Source organism: Quercus robur, chromosome 8 (genome assembly GCF_932294415.1).
Source record: "Quercus robur chromosome 8, dhQueRobu3.1, whole genome shotgun sequence".
In the NCBI taxonomy this organism is placed as follows: Eukaryota; Viridiplantae; Streptophyta; class Magnoliopsida; order Fagales; family Fagaceae; genus Quercus; species Quercus robur.
In genome coordinates, this window is record NC_065541.1 from 33395490 (window position 1) to 33414086 (window position 18597).

Genomic DNA, 18597 nt, shown 5'->3' on the forward strand with positions numbered 1-18597 from the left:
CACCCAAGTTAAAAGCAGAATTAACAATATCATTCAGTTTAGCATAGAATTCATCTAAAGATTCATCATCAGACATCCTAATGCTTTCAAATTTAGAAGTCAATTGCTGCAATTTATTTATTTTGACAGCCTTTGTGCCTTCATGCACAGTCTGGAGGATATTCCAAGCAGTATGAGCAATCTCAACATTCGAGATTCTCTTAAATTCCTCCATAGAAACAGCATTAAAAATCGCATTCATAGCCTTGCTATTAAACGAAGCTGCTTCTTTCTGAGAAGTTTGCCACTCACTAACAGGAGTAGTGGGCTTCTCCCATCCGTATTCAACGGAATTCCACACCCTCTCATCAATGGATTTCAGGAAGGTTTTCATCCTTACTTTCCAGTAAGCATAATTATTCCCATCGAAGTGAGGAGGAATAACTAGAGAGTGTCTGTGTTCCATGACAATAGGGGTCAAGGATCAGTTCAAAGATCAAAGGATCAAACAAAAGACCAACCCGCTCTGATACCACTTGACAGTTTTTAGACCCCTTAAACAATTGAATTAACCCTAGATAATTAACCAAGTTGTTACTTAGTCAAATTAACAAGTCTAGGTTAACACAAATATATCATATCATGCATAGCAGCGGAAAATAAATAAGACAATGATATGATCACCCAGGAAACCAAACCGGAAAAAACCTGGGAAGGATTTGACCTAGCTATCCTCAAGGTAAACTTGAATCCACTATCAGAAAGAATCGAAGTTCATACAAAAGGACTTACAAGCACCCCCGCTCGACTTCGTAATGCTACCAACCAGTAGAACTTACTGACACGACCACGTGCAAGCTCCGAATCCACAGACTCCTTCTTTCTTTGGATTCCACCAACTACAAGCACCCCCGCTTGTGTTTTCTTTAAGTTTTAATGGCAGCAACTGTTTTGATCATCAAGGTTTAGAGAATATCTCCTCCTTGAAAACCCTAAGTTTGTGTAAAGGAAAACTCCTCTAGATCTCACAAGAGATTTACACAAACCGCAATATGAGCAACACTAAAACGTGGCTAGGGTTTGTCTTTTATACTTAGGACAAATGAGAAACCCTAAAAAATTTTTAAACACATAGGGCTGAGTTGGACGAATTTGCAGAAAAGCAATCTGCCCGACGTTCAATCGGTCGAGCCTAAGCTTCGATCGATCGAGCCAGGCCGAAAGCCACACTGCTTTCTGCTTTACACTCGATTCCAACTTTACATTAACATACAACTTTGAGCTAGTTTTAAACACTTCTAAACACATTGTTTTGATCATGGTTTGCCAACAATACAAATTAGAGTTCTAAAAACATAAAGTCCTAAACTTTAGAACCTAACAACCTACACACAGGTGTGCATACTCTCTCTTCCTCTAGTTGCACCCATTTTTTCTCTTCAATCTCGAAATTATCATGAAAAACTGCCCCTCTACCGCTGGAGTCATTCTGCTAGAATGTTGCTTCCACTGAGGCTGTAAACCATTAGAGATAAATGATCTTGCTTCCATATCTTTAAATTTACATAATTGAGTATATAATTACTTCACATTTAAATACATATATTACTTTATTCCAACTACTATTACACCTATTAACCAAGGCTTAAACTCATTTAAATACATGATAAGAGGGGCAAGCTTAACTAGCCTCTACCACTGGCATTCTACTAGAATCCTATCAACTCACTGATGCTACACAATTGGAGCTATAAACCACACAAAGATAAGTGACTTTACTTCCATATCTTTAAATTTACATCATTGAGTACATGATTACTTTACCTCTCAATAAATACTACTTTATTTCAACTGTTATTACAACTACTAATCAAAGCTATCATATCAAACGCATATTATATATTTATTCGACCATTATCGTGATTCTTAAACTTTGGCTTTAATGGTTTTGTAGGTTTAAAAGTATGTTAGTAGCCATTGGACCACGTGGCCCAACGTTGAGTTTCGGAGGCAACTCCCCAAAAAGAACCCGAGCCTAGTAAGGTCATCTCTCCAATGGACCACACATGGCTGGGCAACCGAAAAAGACCCCCAAACAATGACCAAATGATAAATAAGCACGGAGCCATTACTATCGTCCAATTATGTGCATTTAATGGTTGTTACAAACATTAAAGGGTTGGGGTTAAATGGTCATTATTGGGCCATAAATCCTCCAACTGTGGTACAACGTTAGAAAGGCCAATAGATTGAACATTTACTCAATCTAAGGCTATATAAAGCCAAGAGAGACAGGTAAATGATTCATATTGAACACACACATACACACACACACACACACAAATTGCTCTACAGATTACAGATTTCTAAAGAATTAAAACTAATTTAAGTACTAGAGGGTCCTTGACAAGCCCCAAACCGGTGTCATTATTTACTTAGTGTTTTCTCTTACACAGGATCTCAAGATCGTTCATCATACTAATGAGAAACATACTAACAAGGCGAAATCGTGCTTTATCATTTTTGTTTGTTATAGGATGATTATGGGGTTGTTTTTAAACACATGTTTTTAGTTTTTAAATAACATTACATCTATTTTCACACACTTTTTCACTCACACATATTTTTAAAAAAATAAAAATTATTATTTAAACACACGTACCAAAAAGCCTATATTTATAGTTTTCATAGCTCTTAATACTAATTGAATTTCCCATTAAGATCACAAAAATCATAGATCGAGAACCCACAGTCCAACCAGGACCACCAGGTTACCCGGTAAAAGCTATCGGCTGGCTGAGACCAAAAACAGCGATCCTCGTATATACTCCACACTCAAAAATAAAATAAAATAAAATATAAAAAAAATAAACAAAAAAAAAGAAAAAAAACCAAGTCTGCTCCTCTGACCCACTTGTATAATGGGGCCCACACCCCCATCACTCTAACCGACAGCTGTACATGATGCCTTCGGTCGGCTATACCCCCAATAGATATCACACACATGTCCACAAAATTTCTGAATTCATAAATTGGTCTTATTGAGTAGTATTTATTAAAAGTTTTCAAAAGAGGAAAAAAAAAAAAAAACACACACAACCTTTTTGACTGGTCGATGTGTCCTTCCTCCCAAGGCGTAATAGATTAGCGTGCGCCGCATTTCTGTGGGCTCTACCTGCTAGGCCTGGGACCCAATTTAGGCACGTGTCTCGTTTATGTTTTGATTCAGACTTCATTATTAGCTAAACTAGTCGCTAACCCGTGCGATGCACGGGAAAGCTACCAATTTTTTCCAAATGATGTGACATTAGCTATTGGAATTCAACATCGATTCTCTAGTAGCATGTTGTTATTTTTCTATTTCATTTATTTCATGTCTTCCACTAAATATTCAATGCATTCATTATATTTAAAAACATATATTCAAATTGATTATCTAAGTGTTTGCAAAAAACTACAATTCAATCAACTCTAGAATACAAAATAGGCAGGGGTAAAAAATAAATTATAACTCAGTTTCCACACAAAAACAAAGGAAGCAAGCTGATAACTCCACCTCACTCAGTTTCCACTAAACAAATTCAAACCCATAGCTCAGTTTCCAAACAAAAACAATTCAAATTGACCAATAGCTCAGTTTCCACACAAAAACATATATTCAATTTGATTATCTTAGTGTGTGCACAAAAACTCAATTCAATCAACTCTAGAATACAAAATAGGTTGGGAACTTCTTTTTCTAAAGAAAAATCTTGACGTTATATATCATGGCATATTCCCAAATACATTTTCGTATCTACCTATAAAATTTTCAAAATTTTACCATAAAATACACAATAACTTCTTTCTTATAAGCTACCTGATTATGCAAGCATCAAGTAAAATAGCATTCCTAATCCATATATGCATGCATACAAATTGCAGGGTTCACGAATAAAATAGACCTTCACAAAAGCAAAAAATTCCTCCTGAATGCGAACAACAACTGCCATTCTCTTCAAGTGGGATGCAAAGTGGTGTCTCTGAACAATCTGAATAGCATTGCCACTTCCCCTGCAATTTATAGCATGTCATAAAATCATTAAAAAAAAAAATCTATTTATGCAGAAATTGGCTTCAAGACTTTAGTGGCTGTTTCCACCAAAATTAGTAGACAAAGATACAGTCAATGACCAACTGAGCTTTTTTTGATTGCTACCTTCATTTGTCTTTACTCTGGTTCTTAAGTGATTTTTTTACCCACTTATGCTCTTTTATTAAAAATCTCTTGCTACATGTTCTTTAACAAAAAGAACATGTAAAGAAAGGAACCAATAACAAAAGCAAAAAGCGCAGCTAAAGCAAGGAAAAAGATAAATAAAACGAATACATGTCCATAAAATCACATTCCAATCTTGGATTAAAGAATGAAAATAAAACTATATATAGAAATAAAGCCCAAAGAGCAATAAGACTAATGATATTGAAATGTCACAGCATACCTTTTTGGCATGACCTTTTCATCTGACTTATAACTCCAATCAATTCCCTTAAGTGCAACCTTCTCTAGAGGATCACCTACCTACAGGCAACAATTCTTATTATTTTGTTACAAGAGTGGGCCTACAGGAATTTGTGATATGACAGCAACAGAAGCAATTATAAGCAAATAATTTTCAAATAAAAGATTGAAAATAATGTTCATCAGTGAGAAATGAAACATAAAAGCAAAACTTCAAGTAAAATATGAACAGAATATGATTAAAAAAATGGAACTTTCTAACACAGCAAGGACTCAAAGTAACATACATACTGAACAATGCCAGCAGGGAAAGACAAAACTACTCTTTGCCAAAGTATGTTTCCTATTGTGCCAAAGGTGGATGTAAATTTTCAACATATAGGTTAAGGGTTCCATTCTCACAGACAACCAAATTACACAGGGACACAGCAAGGATTCAAAGAACATACATACTGAACAATGCCAACAGGGAAAGAAAGAAATAATCTCTGCCGAAGTATGTTTTCTATTGCGCCAAAGTTGGATGTAAGTTCTTAACAGATAGGTTGAGAGTTATTTTCTAACTGATGTTATTCTCAAGTTCCTAGTTTCTAGTAAGGGGCATCTTCTAAGAAAGTAGTCTCAAACAGTTTAACAACAATAGGTAACTTGAACCAACCAACATGAGTAAAAAAGAAGGATGAAGTGAATGAAAAAGAAGATACAAATCAATAGTTGTGAGCCATTTAAGGCTAACAAAATCTGAAGCAGCAGTCTCTATTTCATTTTCTTTCTCATACATGCATGGCACATCCAATCTAAATGCCACAAGCAAACCAACCAGCCAAAAAGTAGGACCATAAAAGCACAAACTACTTTAAGGAAAATTTATTATAGGTTCTCCATAAGGGAGCTGACGAACATTCAATAGTGTATTCAAATATGATTGCAGAAAAATGGTCACGATTGGCATTCCTTGCAGACCAATGATACTTGGATAATTACATCAAATTCATAAGAATCCTGAGATTGTTAATAAAAGAATTCTGATGCCAAGCACTTGACTAAAATCTTATGCTGTGAAAAGTGCAATTCTTTACCAAAATACACTATATATATATATATATATATATAGACGAAACAAATAGCTTTAGAAACCCAATGTAATTCACCATCCAAGTACAACAATAAGGTTTGTCACAAAACTAAAAACCATATAAAATTACTTAATACATATTATCCATGTCTATTATTGATTCAAGTGAAAACCAAAAAATTATTTTGGCCACAGTACATGTTAATCTATTCTGTATCAGCCTCATCAGCCTGAATTGCCCGGTTACATACTGAATTATGTTTGCAAGATCAATAAAACACGTAAACATTGATGATTGATATTGTATAAATACCCACCAACCAAAATCAACAACACACAAAAAGAAAAGCAATTTGCTGATGGAAAAAACAAAAACTTACTTTGTTTGGTTTGGAGGCAGACCCTTCTGCCGATGGATGAAGAGACCGAGCGAGGTTTGGAGGCAGACCCTTTTGCTGATGGATGGAGAGAGAGAGTGACTGAGAGAGAGAAAATCAGACCCTTTTGCTGATGGATGAAGAGAGCGAGCGACTGAGAGAGAGAAATAGAGAGGCGCTTGCGAAAAGAGAGGTTTATAATGGTTTTCTTAGGTTTCGGTTTTTTTTTTTTTTTTTTTTTGGTTTTATTGTTTTATGTTTTATTATTATTTTTTTAATGTTGTGCTGACGTGGAAAATTGTGGGAGCTTCAAAAGCTTCGGTTTTATATATATATATAGATAAAGAAAATATATAGTAATAGACCAATAGTAGTACATCCTCTGGACTTGATAAAAATTGAATTTAACTTCCATTATTTTTGTCATATTTTTTTTGTGTTAAAACTTATATAATGTTTAATCTTTTAAAATTACTAATCAACCTTTTCAATGGACATCCCTATAAAAAAAAATAAGAAATAAAAACTTTTTTCATGGACATCTTATAACTTATAATCCCATGTTGACTTTAATTTTGTCCTCAAAAATCTATGAAATATAATTTAGAGGTGTCAACAAATCAGGTTTGTGCTCAACTCGCTATTAACCTAATGACATAGGGTTTCCAGTTGAAACCCACTGCCAACCTCAAAAAATCATGAGTCTAGCCGGATTGAACTCAGTTGGACGATGGTCAGGTTAGTCGAAGCCAATGAAGATGCTAGCGAAGATTGTGCTAGGTAGCAATCTGTATTTTTTTGCTGGATCTAAACAAACTGGGTAGATCCGACCTCTTTCAAAGGTTTGGTCAGTTGGATCGGGTGGCTCAAGTTTTGGAGAATGAAACCGGTCACTCGGCCCACCAACGTCAGTCATAAAACTCTAGACCTACTACCAACCGTCTCTCTGCTTGTATCGGATAGTTTCAATTCAAGTAGTTCCGAGTTGGACAGGTTCATCAGGTTTTAGTTGGATATGGACCACCCTAAAATATATATAACTAATAGTCATAGGAGAGAGAAAGAGAGAATCATGATTCCCTCCCATTAAGAAGGAATATTCATGAAAGTAGTTATTTCCTGTAACAAAAGTGCAACCAAACAATTAAATACCTATTTCATTATATTTTTAATTACTGATTGCACCATTTTCTTATAACTTAAAAGTTTTCATTAAAAAACTTTTACATAAGTTAAAATTTTCTAATTTTCTCATATTACAGTAACTTTTCCAGGTGAAAAACCTTGATAATCATGTTATTCTTTTCGACGATTATAACAAATGAACCATGGAGTTTCGACAAACACCTTATGGTTTTACAATGCTATAACAAGGATTCAAATGGGGAGGTTATGCCCTTCAACTCTACTCATTTTTTGGTACAAGTCCATGGTATCCCAATAAGATGAATCCATAGGTGGCAGCAGGGCTGCACGAAACCGTGAGATAGGTACTATGTCAACCAAAATCACCAATTGAAGACAGGAGTGGCTTTATGAGAGTGTGTGTACTTATCAACATATCACAACCTTTATGTCAAGGTTGGGTGGTTGCTTTTAAGGATAATAAGGAATAATGGGTCTACTTCAAATATGAGCGACTTCCCAACCTTTGCTACTGGTGTGGGTACCTGACACATAATGATGGAGATTGTGACTTATGGATTTATAGTGAAGGTACTTTGGAGGAAGCAGATAAATGCTATGGTCCTTGGATATGAGCTTATCCATTTACAGATTCATGCAGGGCAGTAGTTATGGTCCCAGGATTCTATGTGAAGAAAGATGTAGTTCCAAAAGATACCACCTTCGTTGGGTTTCCCTAGACCCTAGTGGCCGCAAGCGATAGGTGTACCAGCAAATGACCAAACACCCTCCCATCCCAAACAGGTAAGTACTGTGAACATGGAAGCTCCAAATTCAAATTTCAAAAATCCTTTCCTAACAAAGAATAACACAGCTGACCTTGCTCAACCAATCCCGGATTTGATGCACACTCATAAAGGCGTGGATACGTTTGAGAAATGTATTAAGGAAATAGATCGTGACTTACACAAATTTGAATTACCTGGGGAAGAAAATCACGTTGATGACACGTTGACAGGTAACAGCTTTTCCCAAAATAATCCTCTAACCACCCAGATAACCCCTTAGCCCGAAACATCCTCCCACATCCCAGATTTTGCTCATTTTAATTCTCTAAAGCCTATCCAACCAAAAAAATCTCCCCAGAAACCTAGCTTGACTCCACCTCCTACCGAAAATCCCGAAAAACCCTCTGATATTCCCAATCCAGAAAAACTTCCTAACAATACACACCCCTCAACCACGTGGAAGAGAATCCTTAGGATTGAAGGGCAAAGATATTCGACCATGGTTGAAATTCTGAGACAAAAAAAAGTAGCATCCTACCACTCACATCAATCTATGTTACCTAACAAAAAATATGTGGTTACTCAAATTGATAATGAAAACATCCATATATTAGCAGAGGCTGGTTTCAAGCCCTGCCAGAAGCAATGAGTCTACTGGTATGGAACTATTTGGGGCATGGGAACCTACATACAAATTATCAGCTCACAGACATGGTATGGGTAAAACATCCATCGATCGTGTTCATAACTGATCCATCGGTCATGTTCAATTCAAGCACATGTTTGAAGTTTCAAGAAGAAATAAGGCAAGGGATTTGGTATTTTTTCTGGAATGAAGACTTTAAGTTAGACATTGAAACCTTTTCTCCCAATCATATTGATACCACAATTACCAAGAACCAAGTTGATGAATGGAGATTTACGAATTTTTATGGTGAACCAGATACACAAAAAAGACATAAATCCTGGACCAAGTTGTGATAGTTGAAGAAAAGGGGAGTTTCACCTTGGTTGTGTGCTAGAGATTTCAACGAAATCACCCGGCAATCAGAAAACAAGGAGGAAGATCAAGACCACATACTCAAATGCAACTGTTCAGGAATATTCTAGATGAATGTGATTTCATGGACCTAGGGTTTGTGGGCTTTTCCTTTACCTGGAATAAACATTATTCTGACTATATGGGAGAGATTAGACAAAGTAGTGGCGACAAATGAGTGGTTCACAATGTTTCTGGGAACTAAAATTCACCACTTGGATACAACAACTTCTGATCATAAACCTCTGTGGATAGCTCCGGAAAGTATGGATTCTGGTTTTCAAAAACCATTCTGCTTTAAGCAAGTGTAGATGACGAATAAGGGTTGTAGTGACATGATAGAAGTAGTATGGACAGAAAAAGTGGCAAACCCATGGGATACAAGGGTGTTAAAAAAAATTGATGAGTGTGGAATTGAATTATCAAGGTGGAGTAAGAAGTCTTTTGGAAGTGTAAGAAGCGAACTTATAAAAAAAGAAAAATATTGCAACAGGCCGAGAGAGCCTTAGTTTGAATAGGTGATTCACGACGGATGAGGTTTTTGGAGTCAGAGATCAATATGCTTCTTGAAAAGGAGGCAAAGATGTGGGCACAACGATCTAAAATTATGTGGCTCAAGGATGGAGATCGAAACACTAAATTTTTTCATAACAAAGCATCTTAACGACAGCGCCATAACTATATCACCAAGCTGCATGACCAAACAAGTAGGTGGTGCACAAGGCATTCCCAGGTTAACGAGATTATTTTTAACTTTTATCAAGACCTTTTCAAATTTGCAAATCTGAATAGCTTGGCAGAGGTTTTGGAGGTTATTCCCCATATGGTCACTAATGATATGAATGAGAAGCTGATCATAGATATAACAATTGAAGAGGTTGAAACGGCCTTAAAACAAATGGCATCTTTGAAATCCCCAGGTCCCGATGCTATGCCCCCATTATTTTACTAAAGTTATTGGTCTTTGATCATATCCGATGTTTCTCAAGCCATTTACACTATCTAAACATAGGTACTCTGCCACATTCCCTTTGTCATACTTTTATAACCTTAATCCCCAAAGTAAAGAATCTGAAAAATGTGACACAATTTAGACCTATAAGCTTGAGTAATGTGTTGTATCAGAATTTTTTTTTAAAGTCTTAGCTAATAGACTGAAAGATATTATGCCTCATATTATTTCGGAACACCAGAGTGCTTTTTTATCCGATTGCTTGATTTTTGACAATATTTTGGTGGCTTCTAAAACTTTACATCATATGAGAAATCACAATAAGGGGAAAAACAAGTTTTATGGCTTTGAAACTCGACATAAGTAAGGCATATGACAGAATAGAATGGTCTTACATGGAAAAAGTTTTGGTAAAGATGGGCTTCCAAGATAGGTGGGTGAAACTCATGATGTTATGCATTACCACTGCATCTTATTCAATTCAAATCAATGGAAAGCCTCATGGTGATATTTCCCCCACTAAGGGACTTCCACAACAGGACCCCCTCTCCCCCTACTTGTTTCTCATGTGTACTGAGGGGTTACATGGCTTGATAAGAAAGGCAGCCACTAAAGGTGATATCCGAGGAGTTTCTCTTTGCCAGAATAGACCTAAACTAACTCATCTCCTTTTTGCAAATGATAATTTGATTTTTAAGTGAATGCCAAAGTTTGCTAGGTACTTTGGCGACATATGAGAGAGCATCTGAGCAACAAATTAATCAAGCGAAAACTACACTCTTCTTCAACAAGTCAACAATTGAGGATATGCAAACTTTGATAATAAAAAAATTTAAAAAAAAAAAAAATATGCTAGGAGTTACAGTTATACAGCAATATGAAAAATACTTGGGTCTCCTCTCTCTTGCTGGCAGAAATAAGAGAGTTTCACTCACATTAAATAGAAAATCTGAAAAATAAATAATAAAAGAAAAATAAAAATTACAACGATGAGAAGCAAAGCTCTTATCTCAAGCAAGATGGGAAATATTGATCAAAGCTATGGCCCAAGCCCTACCCACCTATACTATGGCATGTTTCAAGCTTCCAACTACTCTATGTCATGAGATTGAGTCTTTGATTTACTGATTTTTTTAGGGCCAAAAAGGTGAGAGTAGAAAAATTCATTGGGTGAAGTGGCAAGAGCAGTGTAAACCAAAGAATCAAGGAGGCATGGGATTCAAAGACCTTGCTTTGTTCAATGATGCACTTTTAGTGAAGCAAACGTGGCATCTTCTTCATGATACCCAACCTCTTTTTTATCAAGTGTTCAAAGCCAAGTTCTTCCATAACTCCCTGGTGATGGAAGCAAAAACTCCAGTTGGTGCATCCTATGCTTGGAAGAGTATAATCAAGGAAAGGGAAGTCATCAAGCGTGGGGCTTCATGGCATATTTTTTTGGGTAACTCTGTGCAAGTATGGGGTGATAATTGGCTACCTAAGAAAAACTGTCCAAGAAGATTTAGTTGAAAGAAGATTTAGTTTAGGGACTTCATTGATCCGATCTGTAGGACATGAAAAGAAGATTTAGTTGACAGAGTTTTTTATGACTTCGAAGCCTCAATTATCAAAAACACTCCTCTCTGCAGATCCATCCAAGAAGATGTTTTAATCTGGCCTTTTAATCCAGACGAGGAGTACTCAGTCATGTCAGGTTACAGGTTCTAGCTTGCAGGAAGCCTGTATTGCTCCACAGCCTGGCTTATCAACCTCGAATCCCTTGAAAGCTCAATGGAAAAAGCTATGGAGCCTCGACATCCCAAATAAAGCAAAAAACCTGGTATGGCAAGCATGCAAGAACTCACTCCCCACCAAGACTAATCTGGCCCATCGCAAAATCATCTTTGATGGCCTATGCGAGGTTTGCAAGCAACATGAAGAGGATGTTTTGCATGCCCTCTATCGATGCCCAAGATTGTAGAGCCTCTGGAACAAAACCCCATCGTGAAACCACAATATCCTCAAGCCTTGCTTTATTGACTTTATTGATTTTGTTTTTGCAGGTACAAAGGAACCAGAGCTCATCACCATGGTGTTGTGGAATTTGTGGAACCGCAGGAATAATCTTCGCTTAGGGAAGCCTACACTCCCTCTAGATAAGGTGCTAGAGTACTCTCGGAAGCGACGGTTTGAGTCCCCCTCCAGCCCTTCGATAGCAACAATTCCTCGGAGCAAGCAGCTAGCCACATGGTCTCCACCACTGGAACACTAGTACAAAGTCAATTTCGACAATGCCACGTTTGCGGATGAAAACACTATGGGACTAGGCGTCGTTGTTCGCAACAGCGACGGCCTTGTCATGGTGTCACTGGCGCAGAAAATCCGCCTGCCATCTTCGGTAATTGAGGTCGAGGTAGTAGCAGTAAGAAAGACACTCAAGCTTGCTATCGAACTAGGCATTGATCGCATCATACTTGAAGGAGACTCTGAAACTTTGTACATGGCTTTGAAAATAGAGGGCAGCAACTTAGCACCCTATGGACACTTAATGCGACATGTTATTTCTTAGTACACACTTCTCAGCTTTTAAAACATCTCTTGTACGTACACTTGGTAATAGTTTGGCTCATTCTTTAGAAAGGAAATCAAAATTCCTAGCTCATATGTTAGTCTGGGTGGAAGATCTACCACCAAACCCCCTATCTATATTATAAGTTGATTTCACTGGTCTCCCTTAATATTAAGCATGGACTTCTTTTTCAAAAAAAAAAAATGGTATGAGATATATTGTTATTTCAACAGAAAATGTGTAATTTTGGAAAGGTTATATATATATATATATATATATATATATATATTATATAAAATTGTAATTCTCGAAGGTATGTAATCTTTATTCTTTATTAAGCTATTTTATGAGTATTTTGTGATCTTATGATAAGATATAATTTTTTATACAAAATTCTAAATTTTTTTTCCTTGAAAATTCAAAAAGATTTATTAGCTATTCAAAATATTTATTTTAAAAGGACCCAATTGGTTAAGATTTTTTGAAAAGAATGGAACATCAAGGAAGGAAAATAGGATGAAGATCTATTTTCATCTATTTGGTATGACTGAAAGCTTAGAGAATGAAAAACATGAACATGTGGCATTTTCCATGTAGAACCATAAACTTAATCCCAAATCGGAGAGAAAAAGATAAAAGAAAATAGGGAAAGAGTATACAATTACATTTTTACCCCTCTATTTACCATATGCTTTTTTAATATACATTTTTTTAATAATTTTTTTTTTTTTTTTTTGAGAAACTTTTTAATAAAAAAATTGTTGCTTCGCTTTGGGATTACTAGTGCTTCTTTTTCTTTTTGTTACTTAACGAATATATATACATGCCTTGGTTTTGTGGAAAGTATGAAATTAAAAAAGAAATCTCCATTTATACATATAATCCAGACTACCAGTACTCTTCTTAATAAATGATGTAACTATTAACCTACCCAATAAATAAATTGATGTAATTATTATTTTATTGCACATATTTAACAACAAGTCCATTGTTAGCCTTTTGATTCTAAAAATATAAATAAATAAATGAAAAGGTATATTACACTTGATCTTAGCTAAAAGGCCGAGAAAGGTATAATGAAAAGGTATATAGTTAGCCCATGACAAAGCTTGAGCATCAATCCTAATATTCATTTTTAAGTTTTAACATTAATGAAATTAAATTTTAAATAAATGATATGAAAAATAATAAATAAATAAAAGGTTTCTTTTATAATAGGAGTGTGGGGGGACGAGGATCCAAGAATACAAACAAAGGAATTAAGGACAACGCTAAGGAAACGAACTTCGGAAGGCACCAGAAGAATGTCCTCGGAAAAATACCAATGACCTCATGCAAGTGCAAAAATATTACAATGGACAAGAACTCTGAGGATGCCAACATGCCCTCGGGAAACCGAGAACCAAGGCTAACGGTTGTCAAGTGCAAATTGAGGGCAAAGAGAAAGATTTGTTGCCAAGCAGGGAAGAAAGGAAAGAGGATAGATAAAGCATCCATCACCTCCGCATTTAATGCACTGCAACCACTTAACTGGCCGCATTAATGAGGAAATGACCTCTAAACAGTGTCCACCCAGCTCATACCTTAGTGCAGAAGCCTTTTTGTAAGGCCCTGATGGGACAAGTATTAAAGAAATCCAATCCTGACCTTCCAAATGTAGGGCTTAGATACATCTTGGCTGATTATATAAAGCCAAGAAGCCCCTGAAGCGGGGGATGGACTTCTTGAAACTTAAAAACTACTTGTAATCTCTATCTTGGACTAAACCCGAGGACCCTAATATTTTAAGACTGTTTTGTATCCAATATCATCTATCTACACTTGGATCTTTTCATCTCGTTAATGGCATTTAAGGTTGATTGAGCATCCCACCTCTTAAAAATTAATTGTGTGAGCAAGAGTAGCAAGTTTGTATCAAACATAATCCTTACTCACTTTTTGCCCACCACAAGGGGTATAATAGTCATTAACATAATATTATTATTGATTTCCTTTATTTTTCCTTCCCAAGTATATAAAGAAAGAAAAGTTATATATATTAGTAGTATATATATGTGATGCGTGGACTAATTAAAAATTATACGTAAATAAAAGAAAATTTATAAATATAATTAAAATTTTATTGATAATTAATAAGTTACTTAAAGCTTTAATAGAGTTTCATCTAGAATAAATTAGTATCTTCATAATTAATGAGACAAAATACAAATGCACATCAATTTTATAATTTGTAACACTTATAATGTACTACTTAATGTAAACAGAAAATGTAAGACTAACTTTTATTATATTATCTTCTCAAAAAAAAATTTATTATATTAAAACACATAATTATAATATATGATCAAAATAAGCAAATTAAATTGATGGTTTTTAGACCCCTTAAAACACAATTGATTTAACCTAGATAATTAGCCAAGTTGTTACTTAGTCCAATTTAACAAATCTAGGTTATCACAATCACAAAGATCATATCATGCAAAGTAGCGGAAAGATAAATAACACAAGATATGATCACCCAGGAAACCAAACCGGTAAAAACCTAGGGAGGATTTGACCTAGCTATCCTCAAGGTAAACTTGAATCCACTATCTTGAAAGAATCGAAGTTCATACAATAAGACTTACAAGCCCCCATGCTCGACTTCTTATTGCTACCAACCAGTAGAACTTACTGACACAACCACGTGCAAGCTCCAAATCCACCGACTCCTTCTTTCTTGGATTCACCACCAGATACAAGCACACCCGATTGTGCTTTCTTTAAGCTTCAATGGCAGCAACCGAGTTGATCATCAAGGTGTAGATAAATCTTCTCCTTGAAAACCCTAAGTTTGTGTAAAAGAAAGCTCCTCTAGATCTCACAAGAGATTTACACAAACCGCAATATGAACAACACTAAAACGTGGCTAGGGTTTGCCTTTTATACTTAGGACAAATTAGAAAACCCTAAAACATTTTAAACAACTAGGACTGAGTTGGAAATCTGCTAAAAAAAAAACATTCTGCCCGAGATTTGATCGATCGAGTCTAAGCTTCGATCGATCGAGTCAGGCCGAAATGCATAATTCTTTCTGCATTAGCTCGATTCCAACTTTACATAAATTACACAACTTTGAGCAAGACTAAAACACTTCTAAACACATTGTTTTGATCATGGTTTGCCAATAATACACATTAGAGTTCTAAATACATAAATACCTAAGTCTTTAGAACCTAACATAAATAATTTATTTCTTTAATATTTATTGAAAGTTCTGTAATAAAGTTCTAGTTGAAGTAAAATTATATACATGGACGGTTCAAATTTCAAAATAGAAGTGGACAAAGTGTAACATCCTAAGTCTTAAAAGAAAAATAGTGGGTGAATCCCACATTGGAAAATGAGTGTGAGTTAAAGAGGTTTAAAGCCTGTGCTGTATATTCAAGAGTTAGATCCTTTTGGATATACATTACTGTAAGTTTCTTTAAAACCTTCTCCCCTCTCCCTCTGTGTGTGTGTTAAAAATATATAGTATTCTCAAAAAAAAAAAAAAAAAAAAAGTCTTAATTTCAACATAAGCACCAATTCAACGTATTCTCTTATAAGAAACAAAAGGGGGGAAAAATACACACACATAGGGTTTCAAAAAGTAAACTAAATCCCCAATCCATGTTAATTAAACTCTAAACACAATGTGATTCCACTTTAAAATCTGACACTTACTATATTACTTTTTGGGAATATTATGTTTTACATTGTTATTTTTGAAACTTTAGGATTGAATCTATTATTTTTTGAAATATTAGAATTTAATTTTTTGATTTTAAGACGAATAGTGAACTAAAAAATTGAACCAACTCCAATTCGTCCATAAGAGTCGTCCAGATCAGAAAGGTTATCCTAGCATAAGAAGGTCATCCCTCGTAGGAGGGTCGTCCATGGGCATGATGGTCGTCCATTAGGAAAGCTCCAGGACGACCCCCAACACTTGGGAAATTTCCAAAAGAGGATTTATCTACAAAATCTTGTAAATCGAACCACGTGCTACTATTTTGAAACATGAGAAAGATCCTTATTCATCGCTATAACTTCCTACTAAATACTTAACTTCCAATGGCAGTTGTAGAAGATAATATTGAACATTCTAACTTCTATAGCAGTTGTGGAAGTTAAGTCTGAACCTTCTAACTTCCACAAATATTAGGGAAGTTACGAAACAAGTAACCACTCCAAAGCTCACTATATACGGACTCATCCACATCAAATGGAAGTAAGTTTTCACTACTAAATTTCCAAAGAAAAAACTAACTTAAGCATCGGAGGGTTTTTGGCCGATTCATTCCGGTCACCTTTGATCTTGTGTCTTTTTCTTTTCAGGCCTTCCAAGAAATCACTAGCCCATTGAAGCCTGGAGCATTCAACCTACTAATTTTCTTTGCATCATTAGAGACTATAAGGTTTAATTTGTTAAACACATAAATTAAAATGTTTAAAATATAATTTTTCCAAAAGATATTAAAAATTATAGCTGTATAATAAAAATGGTTATCGTAGATTAACATAATATATTAAAATTTTATCATATATATCTATAGAAAAGATGGTTTTTGCTTTAGAATATTTGGCCACTTTTTAATAGCGAAATATTATAGCTATTTACTATATGAGACATTTATAATGTCTATCATAAAGTATATAATTTTGTAATTGACATGTGGAGGGACAAGCCTAGAGTCAAGATGTTAGAGAAGGAGAAAATGCTAAGCATGAGAATCAGTCAAGAGGTATCGCTTCATGAAGAGTGCCACACTTAGAGAGGGAGATGGATCAAATGAGGAAGGCCATGGACGAGATGAGAGAGAATGTTAGAAAGCCGAATCCCATAGATAATTTAGTTCATCGAACTGATTCCCCTTTCATGGCTTCCATCAACAATCATCCCTTGCCTTCTAAGTTCAAGATGCCTTCCTTGGACTCATATGATGGAACACGCAACCTATGTGATCATATCGCTTCCTTTAAGATTACAATGCACCTTCAAGGGGTTCCAAACGAGATTATGTGTAGGGCCTTCCCTACCACCCTTAAAGGGCCAACATGAGTGTAGTTCAGCAAAATACCTCCAAACACTGTGGGTTCTTTCAAAGAATTGAGTAAGTTGTTTGTCAACAACTTTATCGAAGGACAAAGGCATAAGCGCTCCTCGTCTAGCTTGTTGGCCATAAAGCAAGGGGAAAATGAAAGCTTACAGTCCTTCATTACTCGCTTTAATAGGGAAGCCATAACGATAGATGAGATGGACGACAAGTTGTTATTGGCAGCCTTCTATAATGGAGTTAGTTCTGATTTGTTCATTCACAAACTCTATGACCAAGAGCCACAAACCATGGCTGAACTTGTCCATTCAGCCCAAAGCTTTATTAATGTAAAGAATACAATCTTTGCTAAGAAAAGGAAGAGTGCTGAACGAATGGAAGCATCCCATGTCATCCTGAACAGGGTACTCGTCCAAAGAAGTCCTGGATGGGAGAAAAGAAAGATCGAGACAATAGGAAGGCAAGTTCGTCTTCAGCAAGGAGTCAACACTATACACCTTTAAACACTCCTCTTGAATAAGTACTTATGCAAATCAAGGATTTGAAGTGGTCAAAAAAAATGAAGGGAGATCCCAACAAGCACAATAAGAACAAGTATTATCGCTTCCACAGAAATCATAGGCATGGCATGGACGAGTGTTTTGATTTGAAGCAGCAGATAGAGAATCTCATTAGGCAAGGAAAATTGAGAAGCTTTCTCGGACAAGATCACAAGGACGAGAAGTTGAAGGGAAAAGTAGAAGAGTCGTCTCGGCCCCACTTGGAGAAATAAGAATTATTATAGGAGAAACCTCAGCATGGCAATCTTCCAAGTCAAGGAAGATGTAACTGAAGGTAGTGCAAAATGTCCAACTCTCTGGATGACCCCCAAGGACGAGGGGGGCAGATGAGCAAGCCATTACATTCACGGACAAGGACGCCGAAAAGGTTCACCACCAACATGACAATGCAATCATCATCTCCTTGCTCATTGCTGATTATACGACTAGAAGGGTGCTGGTAGACAATAGGAGTTCAGCAAACATCTTATACTACCCTACCTTCCAACAAATAAGGCTTGGACAAGATCAACTTCGTCCAGTGAATTCGCCCTTGGTAGGATTTGGGGGGATGAAAGTGCAACCCGTGGGTACCA

The 18597-nt window shown here is 35.9% G+C and overlaps 1 long non-coding RNA gene across 1 annotated transcript; it reads right to left on the minus strand.

Annotated features, from left to right (window-relative positions):
- Positions 1-3222: 3222 nt before the first annotated feature.
- Positions 3223-6262, minus strand: LOC126695262 (uncharacterized). The gene is made up of 3 exons (XR_007646005.1): positions 5936-6262; positions 4461-4540; positions 3223-4032 (listed from the first exon to the last, which is right to left on the minus strand). It is a non-coding gene; the product is annotated as an uncharacterized LOC126695262 (long non-coding RNA).
- Positions 6263-18597: the final 12335 nt, after the last annotated feature.